The sequence below is a fragment of the Crinia signifera genome, chromosome 6 (assembly GCF_055691185.1).
Source record: "Crinia signifera chromosome 6, ASM5569118v1, whole genome shotgun sequence".
Taxonomy (NCBI): domain Eukaryota; kingdom Metazoa; phylum Chordata; class Amphibia; order Anura; family Myobatrachidae; genus Crinia; species Crinia signifera.
The window spans coordinates 217500824-217515692 of NC_139222.1; the positions used below are offsets into that span (position 1 = coordinate 217500824).

General features: G+C 46.6%; 8 non-coding genes and 2 pseudogenes across 8 annotated transcripts; all 10 read left to right on the plus strand.

Annotated features, from left to right (window-relative positions):
* Positions 1-274: 274 nt before the first annotated feature.
* Positions 275-465, plus strand: LOC146012025 (U2 spliceosomal RNA). The gene has a single exon (XR_014445201.1). It is a non-coding gene; the product is annotated as a U2 spliceosomal RNA (small nuclear RNA).
* A 1374-nt stretch (positions 466-1839) lies between these two features.
* Positions 1840-2048, plus strand: LOC146012715 (U2 spliceosomal RNA; annotated as a pseudogene).
* A 1042-nt stretch (positions 2049-3090) lies between these two features.
* On the plus strand, positions 3091-3266 carry LOC146012648 (U2 spliceosomal RNA; annotated as a pseudogene).
* Positions 3267-4640: 1374 nt separating this feature from the next.
* On the plus strand, positions 4641-4831 carry LOC146012026 (U2 spliceosomal RNA). Its single transcript, XR_014445202.1, has one exon. It is a non-coding gene; the product is annotated as a U2 spliceosomal RNA (small nuclear RNA).
* A 1374-nt stretch (positions 4832-6205) lies between these two features.
* LOC146012027 (U2 spliceosomal RNA) lies at positions 6206-6396 on the plus strand. Its single transcript, XR_014445203.1, has one exon. It is a non-coding gene; the product is annotated as a U2 spliceosomal RNA (small nuclear RNA).
* Positions 6397-7770: 1374 nt separating this feature from the next.
* On the plus strand, positions 7771-7961 carry LOC146012028 (U2 spliceosomal RNA). Its single transcript, XR_014445204.1, has one exon. It is a non-coding gene; the product is annotated as a U2 spliceosomal RNA (small nuclear RNA).
* A 1375-nt stretch (positions 7962-9336) lies between these two features.
* Positions 9337-9527, plus strand: LOC146012029 (U2 spliceosomal RNA). The gene has a single exon (XR_014445205.1). It is a non-coding gene; the product is annotated as a U2 spliceosomal RNA (small nuclear RNA).
* Positions 9528-10901: 1374 nt separating this feature from the next.
* Positions 10902-11092, plus strand: LOC146012030 (U2 spliceosomal RNA). The gene has a single exon (XR_014445206.1). It is a non-coding gene; the product is annotated as a U2 spliceosomal RNA (small nuclear RNA).
* Positions 11093-12466: 1374 nt separating this feature from the next.
* On the plus strand, positions 12467-12657 carry LOC146012032 (U2 spliceosomal RNA). The gene has a single exon (XR_014445208.1). It is a non-coding gene; the product is annotated as a U2 spliceosomal RNA (small nuclear RNA).
* Positions 12658-14031: 1374 nt separating this feature from the next.
* LOC146012033 (U2 spliceosomal RNA) lies at positions 14032-14222 on the plus strand. The gene has a single exon (XR_014445209.1). It is a non-coding gene; the product is annotated as a U2 spliceosomal RNA (small nuclear RNA).
* Positions 14223-14869: the final 647 nt, after the last annotated feature.

The following is a 14869-nucleotide window of genomic DNA, read 5'->3' on the forward strand; positions in this document are numbered from 1 at the left end:
GCACATGCAAATTTGGCCTCCTACCCAGCTGAGGCACCCTGCCCGCCCGCCGACGACCTAATCACAAAATCAGTTGGATGGCTACTCGTCCTCCGGTCCCTGTCCAGCACTTCAAGTCCTATTCACACCTGCCGTACAGCCAGGTATCTTTCAGACTGCAACGACATAGAAGTGATGTGTGTGTGTTAGATGTGTCCGTGGTGCCGATCTCTTCTGCACCAGTGTTGGTGGCCGAATTCCGGTTCGCGCGCTTTGCTGGGACCCCATTCGGGTTATCGCTTCTCGGCCTTTTGGCTAAGATCAAGTGTAGTATCTGTTCTTATCAGTTTAATATCTGATACGCCCCCTATCTGGGGGCCATATATTAAATGGATTTTTAGAACAGGGAGATGGAAGAAGAGCTTGCTCTGTCCACTCCACGCATTGACCTGGTATTGCAGTACTTCCAGGACCGGTGCACCTTCCTAATCTGTTATCCAAAAAAAGACTATTTCCATTCCTGGCACTTAATTTGGAGTATCAATTGTTTGTGCACCTTTGTACTAACTTTGTATTTAGAAATGCATGCATTTGCTGCTTCAATGTTTAACCCTTGTGCATAAATACTTTGAAATCCTGCCTCCAGTGTATCATTTTGTGACTATTTCTTGACTCCTTGAATTGTACTTTCTGGAATCGAGGCAGTTAAATATTTTTACGTGACACTACACTTGATATCAGCATATGCGGCCTAGCCAAAAGACCGGAAGCCTGCCTAAATTAAATGACTTATCAATCGCTGCGACCTCCCAAAAAATAGGCAAACACTATGTGACTTACCTACGATCTTTCCACGGAAACATCAACTGGATCACAGCAATGGCATTTTTGGACCCCCCTCCCTCTCCATTTGAAATGGCTTGGTTTTTTTTTTGCTTTTTCTTTCTTGATCTCTTATATTTTTTTTCTTTTCTTTTTGCGCTCTCTTTTCTCTCTCTTTTGTTTTGGGAAATTTTTTTCCTCTTTCCTCTCTTTTGTTTTGGGAATTTTTTTTCCTCTTCCATTTTTTTTTGCCGAGCCCAACAATTGATGATCATTGAGAGGGGGATTTAGAAAAAGTATCACTTACCTTCTTCGGACCATCATTTGGGTGGTAACTGCCAATAAAAGAAAACACTGGCCCACCCAGCTCACCTACACATGACTGTCCTGTCTGCCTGTCTGTTCCAAGTGACTGTCTGGCTGTCAGGTTCCGCCGGATTCCGAGTGAGCAGCTTGTGATGTCATAGAGGGCAGATTGTGATGTCACACAAAGGGTCCTGCCACATGAATGCCTGTCCATCTGACTGTCTACTACTGCTGCTGAATGGGCTCAAAACAGGAAAGCCGTCATTGCACCTGATTGTGCAAGATTCCTCCTTCTCCTCTGCAGCAGCTAGCTGATTGATTTACTCAGCAGCAGTTCGTCAGGGACACAGGCATGCAGCAGCAAAGAGCGAGGAGACAGCTGGCTGCTGCTGCTTGCCTGTTGGTCGTCTGCCTAGTGGGTGTGTGTCTGTTGACGCGACGTCAACAGACGGGGCGGAGCACATGCAAATTTGGCCTCCTACCCAGCTGAGGCACCCTGCCCGCCCGCCGACGACCTAATCACAAAATCAGTTGGATGGCTACTCGTCCTCCGGTCCCTGTCCAGCACTTCAAGTCCTATTCACACCTGCCGTACAGCCAGGTATCTTTCAGACTGCAACGGGATAGAAGTGATGTGTGTGTGTTAGATGTGTCCGTGGTGCTGATCTCTTCTGCACCAGTGTTGGTGGCCGAATTCCGGTTCGCGCGCTTTGCTGGGACCCCATTCGGGTTATCGCTTCTCGGCCTTTTGGCTAAGATCAAGTGTAGTATCTGTTCTTATCAGTTGGGTATGGACTGGCCTCTGGCAGAGAATAGAGAAAGGTGAGACTGAGTAGCTGCTCTGATGGGCGGAGGGTGTGGGACCCCTCTGTTTTTTCCCGGGAGTAGTGAAAAGTCTCACTAAGTATCTTCACCTCTGCCAGTGGTAGGAGGTGTTGTTTCCGTAAATCCACTGGTAAGAGGGGGGGAGAAACACTGGGCCTAGTAGTTTGACTCTCTTGACGGGGTTTGTAGCCCCCGAAGGATGAGTCAGCGAAAGGCTCAGTCTAGTATCCAATCCCAGGGAGCGGAGAAAGGTTGGGACTGAGTAGATGGCTCCTGTTCCAGAGGTTCGTAGCCTCTGATGGGGAGACCGCGAAAGGCCCAGCTTAGTACCTTAACCCTGGGAGCGGAGAAACACTGGGACTGAGTAGATTGCTCTTCCGGAGGGGGTGCAGCCCCTAAGGGAGTCTTTCGAAAGGCCCAGTGGAGTACCCATTCCCATGCCAGGGGCTGGAAAGTGCCTGCTGTTGAGACGGAGAAACACTTGGTCGGACGCTGACTGGCTGGCTGCCTGGAGTCCGAGGCTGCACTGTGCCCCCGGGGAAACTCGGGGGTGCCGGACATGCACGGGTGATCCCAAGTCACCTTGCACGAATGGCACTTGCACTGCGCACTTCCCTTTAGGTTAGCGCTTCACGTCCTTACCCTGTCCTTTTGGATGGGGTAGGACAATTTTTCACACCCCCCCCCGGCCTTCTGGCTAGGGCCTTATTCTTTTCTTTTTATGATTTGCACGTTTTGCACTTCACGTTTTTCGTTAGTTTGTCACGTTTTTTCATTTGGGTAGTGCGGCTGTCCCTAACGGGCCTTCCGTTCCCCAAACGTGACTGGGACTCTTCACCTTTTGGGGAGAGTCCCGGTTCCCTCGAGGGCAACCCCGAGCCGCAAGGCGGAGGGAAGCCTAAGCGGGTCCCTCCAAACCTTCGGGTGCGGAGGACCCACCGTCCGAAACCCTTCCGGGGGTGGAGGAAACGCGGGTCTCTCTAAGCTTCGGCGAAGAGGACCCACCGATCCCTTTTTTCCTTCCTAGGCCTTATGGCTGAGGGAGGTCAGGGGAACCATGGGGCCTTTCTCCTTTGGGAGAGGGCCACACGTTCGTACGGCTGCCCCCTGTGCACGCGTTTAGTCACGTCACTGGTGGTGGTGGGAGCACACCTCGGGCTCCCTGAGTTTCTTCAAACTCATCTGTTCTTATCAGTTTAATATCTGATACGCCCCCTATCTGGGGGCCATATATTAAATGGATTTTTAGAACAGGGAGATGGAAGAAGAGCTTGCTCTGTCCACTCCACGCATTGACCTGGTATTGCAGTACTTCCAGGACCGGTGCACCTTCCTAATCTGTTATCCAAAAAAAGACTATTTCCATTCCTGGCACTTAATTTGGAGTATCAATTGTTTGTGCACCTTTGTACTAACTTTGTATTTAGAAATGCATGCATTTGCTGCTTCAAGGTTTAACCCTTGTGCATAAATACTTTGAAATCCTGCCTCCAGTGTATCATTTTGTGACTATTTCTTGACTCCTTGAATTGTACTTTCTGGAATCGAGGCAGTTAAATATTTTTACGTGACACTACACTTGATATCAGCATATGCGGCCTAGCCAAAAGACCGGAAGCCTGCCTAAATTAAATGACTTATCAATCGCTGCGACCTCCCAAAAAATAGGCAAACACTATGTGACTTACCTACGATCTTTCCACGGAAACATCAACTGGATCACAGCAATGGCATTTTTGGACCCCCCTCCCTCTCCATTTGAAATGGCTTGGTTTTTTTTTTGCTTTTTCTTTCTTGATCTCTTATATTTTTTTTCTTTTCTTTTTGCGCTCTCTTTTCTCTCTCTTTTGTTTTGGGAAATTTTTTTCCTCTTTCCTCTCTTTTGTTTTGGGAATTTTTTTTCCTCTTCCATTTTTTTTTGCCGAGCCCAACAATTGATGATCATTGAGAGGGGGATTTAGAAAAAGTATCACTTACCTTCTTCGGACCATCATTCGGGTGGTAACTGCCAATAAAAGAAAACATTGGCCCACCCAGCTCACCTACACATGACTGTCCTGTCTGCCTGTCTGTTCCAAGTGACTGTCTGGCTGTCAGGTTCCGCCGGATTCGGAGTGAGCAGCTTGTGATGTCATAGAGGGCAGATTGTGATGTCACACAAAGGGTCCTGCCACATGAATGCCTGTCCATCTGACTGTCTACTACTGCTGCTGAATGGGCTCAAAACAGGAAAGCCGTCATTGCACCTGATTGTGCAAGATTCCTCCTTCTCCTCTGCAGCAGCTAGCTGATTGATTTACTCAGCAGCAGTTCGTCAGGGACACAGGCATGCAGCAGCAAAGAGCGAGGAGACAGCTGGCTGCTGCTGCTTGCCTGTTGGTCGTCTGCCTAGTGGGTGTGTGTCTGTTGACGCGACGTCAACAGACGGGGCGGAGCACATGCAAATTTGGCCTCCTACCCAGCTGAGGCACCCTGCCCGCCCGCCGACGACCTAATCACAAAATCAGTTGGATGGCTACTCGTCCTCCGGTCCCTGTCCAGCACTTCAAGTCCTATTCACACCTGCCGTACAGCCAGGTATCTTTCAGACTGCAACGACATAGAAGTGATGTGTGTGTGTTAGATGTGTCCGTGGTGCTGATCTCTTCTGCACCAGTGTTGGTGGCCGAATTCCGGTTCGCGCGCTTTGCTGGGACCCCATTCGGGTTATCGCTTCTCGGCCTTTTGGCTAAGATCAAGTGTAGTATCTGTTCTTATCAGTTTAATATCTGATACGCCCCCTATCTGGGGGCCATATATTAAATGGATTTTTAGAACAGGGAGATGGAAGAAGAGCTTGCTCTGTCCACTCCACGCATTGACCTGGTATTGCAGTACTTCCAGGACCGGTGCACCTTCCTAATCTGTTATCCAAAAAAAGACTATTTCCATTCCTGGCACTTAATTTGGAGTATCAATTGTTTGTGCACCTTTGTACTAACTTTGTATTTAGAAATGCATGCATTTGCTGCTTCAAGGTTTAACCCTTGTGCATAAATACTTTGAAATCCTGCCTCCAGTGTATCATTTTGTGACTATTTCTTGACTCCTTGAATTGTACTTTCTGGAATCGAGGCAGTTAAATATTTTTACGTGACACTACACTTGATATCAGCATATGCGGCCTAGCCAAAAGACCGGAAGCCTGCCTAAATTAAATGACTTATCAATCGCTGCGACCTCCCAAAAAATAGGCAAACACTATGTGACTTACCTACGATCTTTCCACGGAAACATCAACTGGATCACAGCAATGGCATTTTTGGACCCCCCTCCCTCTCCATTTGAAATGGCTTGGTTTTTTTTTTGCTTTTTCTTTCTTGATCTCTTATATTTTTTTTCTTTTCTTTTTGCGCTCTCTTTTCTCTCTCTTTTGTTTTGGGAAATTTTTTTCCTCTTTCCTCTCTTTTGTTTTGGGAATTTTTTTTCCTCTTCCATTTTTTTTTGCCGAGCCCAACAATTGATGATCATTGAGAGGGGGATTTAGAAAAAGTATCACTTACCTTCTTCGGACCATCATTTGGGTGGTAACTGCCAATAAAAGAAAACATTGGCCCACCCAGCTCACCTACACATGACTGTCCTGTCTGCCTGTCTGTTCCAAGTGACTGTCTGGCTGTCAGGTTCCGCCGGATTCGGAGTGAGCAGCTTGTGATGTCATAGAGGGCAGATTGTGATGTCACACAAAGGGTCCTGCCACATGAATGCCTGTCCATCTGACTGTCTACTACTGCTGCTGAATGGGCTCAAAACAGGAAAGCCGTCATTGCACCTGATTGTGCAAGATTCCTCCTTCTCCTCTGCAGCAGCTAGCTGATTGATTTACTCAGCAGCAGTTCGTCAGGGACACAGGCATGCAGCAGCAAAGAGCGAGGAGACAGCTGGCTGCTGCTGCTTGCCTGTTGGTCGTCTGCCTAGTGGGTGTGTGTCTGTTGACGCGACGTCAACAGACGGGGCGGAGCACATGCAAATTTGGCCTCCTACCCAGCTGAGGCACCCTGCCCGCCCGCCGACGACCTAATCACAAAATCAGTTGGATGGCTACTCGTCCTCCGGTCCCTGTCCAGCACTTCAAGTCCTATTCACACCTGCCGTACAGCCAGGTATCTTTCAGACTGCAACGACATAGAAGTGATGTGTGTGTGTTAGATGTGTCCGTGGTGCTGATCTCTTCTGCACCAGTGTTGGTGGCCGAATTCCGGTTCGCGCGCTTTGCTGGGACCCCATTCGGGTTATCGCTTCTCGGCCTTTTGGCTAAGATCAAGTGTAGTATCTGTTCTTATCAGTTTAATATCTGATACGCCCCCTATCTGGGGGCCATATATTAAATGGATTTTTAGAACAGGGAGATGGAAGAAGAGCTTGCTCTGTCCACTCCACGCATTGACCTGGTATTGCAGTACTTCCAGGACCGGTGCACCTTCCTAATCTGTTATCCAAAAAAAGACTATTTCCATTCCTGGCACTTAATTTGGAGTATCAATTGTTTGTGCACCTTTGTACTAACTTTGTATTTAGAAATGCATGCATTTGCTGCTTCAAGGTTTAACCCTTGTGCATAAATACTTTGAAATCCTGCCTCCAGTGTATCATTTTGTGACTATTTCTTGACTCCTTGAATTGTACTTTCTGGAATCGAGGCAGTTAAATATTTTTACGTGACACTACACTTGATATCAGCATATGCGGCCTAGCCAAAAGACCGGAAGCCTGCCTAAATTAAATGACTTATCAATCGCTGCGACCTCCCAAAAAATAGGCAAACACTATGTGACTTACCTACGATCTTTCCACGGAAACATCAACTGGATCACAGCAATGGCATTTTTGGACCCCCCTCCCTCTCCATTTGAAATGGCTTGGTTTTTTTTTTGCTTTTTCTTTCTTGATCTCTTATATTTTTTTTCTTTTCTTTTTGCGCTCTCTTTTCTCTCTCTTTTGTTTTGGGAAATTTTTTTCCTCTTTCCTCTCTTTTGTTTTGGGAATTTTTTTTCCTCTTCCATTTTTTTTTGCCGAGCCCAACAATTGATGATCATTGAGAGGGGGATTTAGAAAAAGTATCACTTACCTTCTTCGGACCATAATTTGGGTGGTAACTGCCAATAAAAGAAAACATTGGCCCACCCAGCTCACCTACACATGACTGTCCTGTCTGCCTGTCTGTTCCAAGTGACTGTCTGGCTGTCAGGTTCCGCCGGATTCCGAGTGAGCAGCTTGTGATGTCATAGAGGGCAGATTGTGATGTCACACAAAGGGTCCTGCCACATGAATGCCTGTCCATCTGACTGTCTACTACTGCTGCTGAATGGGCTCAAAACAGGAAAGCCGTCATTGCACCTGATTGTGCAAGATTCCTCCTTCTCCTCTGCAGCAGCTAGCTGATTGATTTACTCAGCAGCAGTTCGTCAGGGACACAGGCATGCAGCAGCAAAGAGCGAGGAGACAGCTGGCTGCTGCTGCTTGCCTGTTGGTCGTCTGCCTAGTGGGTGTGTGTCTGTTGACGCGACGTCAACAGACGGGGCGGAGCACATGCAAATTTGGCCTCCTACCCAGCTGAGGCACCCTGCCCGCCCGCCGACGACCTAATCACAAAATCAGTTGGATGGCTACTCGTCCTCCGGTCCCTGTCCAGCACTTCAAGTCCTATTCACACCTGCCGTACAGCCAGGTATCTTTCAGACTGCAACGACATAGAAGTGATGTGTGTGTGTTAGATGTGTCCGTGGTGCTGATCTCTTCTGCACCAGTGTTGGTGGCCGAATTCCGGTTCGCGCGCTTTGCTGGGACCCCATTCGGGTTATCGCTTCTCGGCCTTTTGGCTAAGATCAAGTGTAGTATCTGTTCTTATCAGTTTAATATCTGATACGCCCCCTATCTGGGGGCCATATATTAAATGGATTTTTAGAACAGGGAGATGGAAGAAGAGCTTGCTCTGTCCACTCCACGCATTGACCTGGTATTGCAGTACTTCCAGGACCGGTGCACCTTCCTAATCTGTTATCCAAAAAAAGACTATTTCCATTCCTGGCACTTAATTTGGAGTATCAATTGTTTGTGCACCTTTGTACTAACTTTGTATTTAGAAATGCATGCATTTGCTGCTTCAAGGTTTAACCCTTGTGCATAAATACTTTGAAATCCTGCCTCCAGTGTATCATTTTGTGACTATTTCTTGACTCCTTGAATTGTACTTTCTGGAATCGAGGCAGTTAAATATTTTTACGTGACACTACACTTGATATCAGCATATGCGGCCTAGCCAAAAGACCGGAAGCCTGCCTAAATTAAATGACTTATCAATCGCTGCGACCTCCCAAAAAATAGGCAAACACTATGTGACTTACCTACGACCTTTCCACGGAAACATCAACTGGATCACAGCAATGGCATTTTTGGACCCCCCTCCCTCTCCATTTGAAATGGCTTGGTTTTTTTTTTTGCTTTTTCTTTCTTGATCTCTTATATTTTTTTTCTTTTCTTTTTGCGCTCTCTTTTCTCTCTCTTTTGTTTTGGGAAATTTTTTTCCTCTTTCCTCTCTTTTGTTTTGGGAATTTTTTTTCCTCTTCCATTTTTTTTTGCCGAGCCCAACAATTGATGATCATTGAGAGGGGGATTTAGAAAAAGTATCACTTACCTTCTTCGGACCATCATTTGGGTGGTAACTGCCAATAAAAGAAAACATTGGCCCACCCAGCTCACCTACACATGACTGTCCTGTCTGCCTGTCTGTTCCAAGTGACTGTCTGGCTGTCAGGTTCCGCCGGATTCCGAGTGAGCAGCTTGTGATGTCATAGAGGGCAGATTGTGATGTCACACAAAGGGTCCTGCCACATGAATGCCTGTCCATCTGACTGTCTACTACTGCTGCTGAATGGGCTCAAAACAGGAAAGCCGTCATTGCACCTGATTGTGCAAGATTCCTCCTTCTCCTCTGCAGCAGCTAGCTGATTGATTTACTCAGCAGCAGTTCGTCAGGGACACAGGCATGCAGCAGCAAAGAGCGAGGAGACAGCTGGCTGCTGCTGCTTGCCTGTTGGTCGTCTGCCTAGTGGGTGTGTGTCTGTTGACGCGACGTCAACAGACGGGGCGGAGCACATGCAAATTTGGCCTCCTACCCAGCTGAGGCACCCTGCCCGCCCGCCGACGACCTAATCACAAAATCAGTTGGATGGCTACTCGTCCTCCGGTCCCTGTCCAGCACTTCAAGTCCTATTCACACCTGCCGTACAGCCAGGTATCTTTCAGACTGCAACGACATAGAAGTGATGTGTGTGTGTTAGATGTGTCCGTGGTGCTGATCTCTTCTGCACCAGTGTTGGTGGCCGAATTCCGGTTCGCGCGCTTTGCTGGGACCCCATTCGGGTTATCGCTTCTCGGCCTTTTGGCTAAGATCAAGTGTAGTATCTGTTCTTATCAGTTTAATATCTGATACGCCCCCTATCTGGGGGCCATATATTAAATGGATTTTTAGAACAGGGAGATGGAAGAAGAGCTTGCTCTGTCCACTCCACGCATTGACCTGGTATTGCAGTACTTCCAGGACCGGTGCACCTTCCTAATCTGTTATCCAAAAAAAGACTATTTCCATTCCTGGCACTTAATTTGGAGTATCAATTGTTTGTGCACCTTTGTACTAACTTTGTATTTAGAAATGCATGCATTTGCTGCTTCAAGGTTTAACCCTTGTGCATAAATACTTTGAAATCCTGCCTCCAGTGTATCATTTTGTGACTATTTCTTGACTCCTTGAATTGTACTTTCTGGAATCGAGGCAGTTAAATATTTTTACGTGACACTACACTTGATATCAGCATATGCGGCCTAGCCAAAAGACCGGAAGCCTGCCTAAATTAAATGACTTATCAATCGCTGCGACCTCCCAAAAAATAGGCAAACACTATGTGACTTACCTACGATCTTTCCACGGAAACATCAACTGGATCACAGCAATGGCATTTTTGGACCCCCCTCCCTCTCCATTTGAAATGGCTTGGTTTTTTTTTTGCTTTTTCTTTCTTGATCTCTTATATTTTTTTTCTTTTCTTTTTGCGCTCTCTTTTCTCTCTCTTTTGTTTTGGGAAATTTTTTTCCTCTTTCCTCTCTTTTGTTTTGGGAATTTTTTTTCCTCTTCCATTTTTTTTTGCCGAGCCCAACAATTGATGATCATTGAGAGGGGGATTTAGAAAAAGTATCACTTACCTTCTTCGGACCATCATTTGGGTGGTAACTGCCAATAAAAGAAAACATTGGCCCACCCAGCTCACCTACACATGACTGTCCTGTCTGCCTGTCTGTTCCAAGTGACTGTCTGGCTGTCAGGTTCCGCCGGATTCCGAGTGAGCAGCTTGTGATGTCATAGAGGGCAGATTGTGATGTCACACAAAGGGTCCTGCCACATGAATGCCTGTCCATCTGACTGTCTACTACTGCTGCTGAATGGGCTCAAAACAGGAAAGCCGTCATTGCACCTGATTGTGCAAGATTCCTCCTTCTCCTCTGCAGCAGCTAGCTGATTGATTTACTCAGCAGCAGTTCGTCAGGGACACAGGCATGCAGCAGCAAAGAGCGAGGAGACAGCTGGCTGCTGCTGCTTGCCTGTTGGTCGTCTGCCTAGTGGGTGTGTGTCTGTTGACGCGACGTCAACAGACGGGGCGGAGCACATGCAAATTTGGCCTCCTACCCAGCTGAGGCACCCTGCCCGCCCGCCGACGACCTAATCACAAAATCAGTTGGATGGCTACTCGTCCTCCGGTCCCTGTCCAGCACTTCAAGTCCTATTCACACCTGCCGTACAGCCAGGTATCTTTCAGACTGCAACGACATAGAAGTGATGTGTGTGTGTTAGATGTGTCCGTGGTGCTGATCTCTTCTGCACCAGTGTTGGTGGCCGAATTCCGGTTCGCGCGCTTTGCTGGGACCCCATTCGGGTTATCGCTTCTCGGCCTTTTGGCTAAGATCAAGTGTAGTATCTGTTCTTATCAGTTTAATATCTGATACGCCCCCTATCTGGGGGCCATATATTAAATGGATTTTTAGAACAGGGAGATGGAAGAAGAGCTTGCTCTGTCCACTCCACGCATTGACCTGGTATTGCAGTACTTCCAGGACCGGTGCACCTTCCTAATCTGTTATCCAAAAAAAGACTATTTCCATTCCTGGCACTTAATTTGGAGTATCAATTGTTTGTGCACCTTTGTACTAACTTTGTATTTAGAAATGCATGCATTTGCTGCTTCAAGGTTTAACCCTTGTGCATAAATACTTTGAAATCCTGCCTCCAGTGTATCATTTTGTGACTATTTCTTGACTCCTTGAATTGTACTTTCTGGAATCGAGGCAGTTAAATATTTTTACGTGACACTACACTTGATATCAGCATATGCGGCCTAGCCAAAAGACCGGAAGCCTGCCTAAATTAAATGACTTATCAATCGCTGCGACCTCCCAAAAAATAGGCAAACACTATGTGACTTACCTACGATCTTTCCACGGAAACATCAACTGGATCACAGCAATGGCATTTTTGGACCCCCCTCCCTCTCCATTTGAAATGGCTTGGTTTTTTTTTTGCTTTTTCTTTCTTGATCTCTTATATTTTTTTTCTTTTCTTTTTGCGCTCTCTTTTCTCTCTCTTTTGTTTTGGGAAATTTTTTTCCTCTTTCCTCTCTTTTGTTTTGGGAATTTTTTTTCCTCTTCCATTTTTTTTTGCCGAGCCCAACAATTGATGATCATTGAGAGGGGGATTTAGAAAAAGTATCACTTACCTTCTTCGGACCATCATTTGGGTGGTAACTGCCAATAAAAGAAAACATTGGCCCACCCAGCTCACCTACACATGACTGTCCTGTCTGCCTGTCTGTTCCAAGTGACTGTCTGGCTGTCAGGTTCCGCCGGATTCCGAGTGAGCAGCTTGTGATGTCATAGAGGGCAGATTGTGATGTCACACAAAGGGTCCTGCCACATGAATGCCTGTCCATCTGACTGTCTACTACTGCTGCTGAATGGGCTCAAAACAGGAAAGCCGTCATTGCACCTGATTGTGCAAGATTCCTCCTTCTCCTCTGCAGCAGCTAGCTGATTGATTTACTCAGCAGCAGTTCGTCAGGGACACAGGCATGCAGCAGCAAAGAGCGAGGAGACAGCTGGCTGCTGCTGCTTGCCTGTTGGTCGTCTGCCTAGTGGGTGTGTGTCTGTTGACGCGACGTCAACAGACGGGGCGGAGCACATGCAAATTTGGCCTCCTACCCAGCTGAGGCACCCTGCCCGCCCGCCGACGACCTAATCACAAAATCAGTTGGATGGCTACTCGTCCTCCGGTCCCTGTCCAGCACTTCAAGTCCTATTCACACCTGCCGTACAGCCAGGTATCTTTCAGACTGCAACGACATAGAAGTGATGTGTGTGTGTTAGATGTGTCCGTGGTGCTGATCTCTTCTGCACCAGTGTTGGTGGCCGAATTCCGGTTCGCGCGCTTTGCTGGGACCCCATTCGGGTTATCGCTTCTCGGCCTTTTGGCTAAGATCAAGTGTAGTATCTGTTCTTATCAGTTTAATATCTGATACGCCCCCTATCTGGGGGCCATATATTAAATGGATTTTTAGAACAGGGAGATGGAAGAAGAGCTTGCTCTGTCCACTCCACGCATTGACCTGGTATTGCAGTACTTCCAGGACCGGTGCACCTTCCTAATCTGTTATCCAAAAAAAGACTATTTCCATTCCTGGCACTTAATTTGGAGTATCAATTGTTTGTGCACCTTTGTACTAACTTTGTATTTAGAAATGCATGCATTTGCTGCTTCAAGGTTTAACCCTTGTGCATAAATACTTTGAAATCCTGCCTCCAGTGTATCATTTTGTGACTATTTCTTGACTCCTTGAATTGTACTTTCTGGAATCGAGGCAGTTAAATATTTTTACGTGACACTACACTTGATATCAGCATATGCGGCCTAGCCAAAAGACCGGAAGCCTGCCTAAATTAAATGACTTATCAATCGCTGCGACCTCCCAAAAAATAGGCAAACACTATGTGACTTACCTACGATCTTTCCACGGAAACATCAACTGGATCACAGCAATGGCATTTTTGGACCCCCCTCCCTCTCCATTTGAAATGGCTTGGTTTTTTTTTTGCTTTTTCTTTCTTGATCTCTTATATTTTTTTTCTTTTCTTTTTGCGCTCTCTTTTCTCTCTCTTTTGTTTTGGGAAATTTTTTTCCTCTTTCCTCTCTTTTGTTTTGGGAATTTTTTTTCCTCTTCCATTTTTTTTTGCCGAGCCCAACAATTGATGATCATTGAGAGGGGGATTTAGAAAAAGTATCACTTACCTTCTTCGGACCATCATTTGGGTGGTAACTGCCAATAAAAGAAAACATTGGCCCACCCAGCTCACCTACACATGACTGTCCTGTCTGCCTGTCTGTTCCAAGTGACTGTCTGGCTGTCAGGTTCCGCCGGATTCCGAGTGAGCAGCTTGTGATGTCATAGAGGGCAGATTGTGATGTCACACAAAGGGTCCTGCCACATGAATGCCTGTCCATCTGACTGTCTACTACTGCTGCTGAATGGGCTCAAAACAGGAAAGCCGTCATTGCACCTGATTGTGCAAGATTCCTCCTTCTCCTCTGCAGCAGCTAGCTGATTGATTTACTCAGCAGCAGTTCGTCAGGGACACAGGCATGCAGCAGCAAAGAGCGAGGAGACAGCTGGCTGCTGCTGCTTGCCTGTTGGTCGTCTGCCTAGTGGGTGTGTGTCTGTTGACGCGACGTCAACAGACGGGGCGGAGCACATGCAAATTTGGCCTCCTACCCAGCTGAGGCACCCTGCCCGCCCGCCGACGACCTAATCACAAAATCAGTTGGATGGCTACTCGTCCTCCGGTCCCTGTCCAGCACTTCAAGTCCTATTCACACCTGCCGTACAGCCAGGTATCTTTCAGACTGCAACGACATAGAAGTGATGTGTGTGTGTTAGATGTGTCCGTGGTGCTGATCTCTTCTGCACCAGTGTTGGTGGCCGAATTCCGGTTCGCGCGCTTTGCTGGGACCCCATTCGGGTTATCGCTTCTCGGCCTTTTGGCTAAGATCAAGTGTAGTATCTGTTCTTATCAGTTTAATATCTGATACGCCCCCTATCTGGGGGCCATATATTAAATGGATTTTTAGAACAGGGAGATGGAAGAAGAGCTTGCTCTGTCCACTCCACGCATTGACCTGGTATTGCAGTACTTCCAGGACCGGTGCACCTTCCTAATCTGTTATCCAAAAAAAGACTATTTCCATTCCTGGCACTTAATTTGGAGTATCAATTGTTTGTGCACCTTTGTACTAACTTTGTATTTAGAAATGCATGCATTTGCTGCTTCAAGGTTTAACCCTTGTGCATAAATACTTTGAAATCCTGCCTCCAGTGTATCATTTTGTGACTATTTCTTGACTCCTTGAATTGTACTTTCTGGAATCGAGGCAGTTAAATATTTTTACGTGACACTACACTTGATATCAGCATATGCGGCCTAGCCAAAAGACCGGAAGCCTGCCTAAATTAAATGACTTATCAATCGCTGCGACCTCCCAAAAAATAGGCAAACACTATGTGACTTACCTACGATCTTTCCACGGAAACATCAACTGGATCACAGCAATGGCATTTTTGGACCCCCCTCCCTCTCCATTTGAAATGGCTTGGTTTTTTTTTTGCTTTTTCTTTCTTGATCTCTTATATTTTTTTTCTTTTCTTTTTGCGCTCTCTTTTCTCTCTCTTTTGTTTTGGGAAATTTTTTTCCTCTTTCCTCTCTTTTGTTTTGGGAATTTTTTTTCCTCTTCCATTTTTTTTTGCCGAGCCCAACAATTGATGATCATTGAGAGGGGGATTTAGAAAAAGTATCACTTACCTTC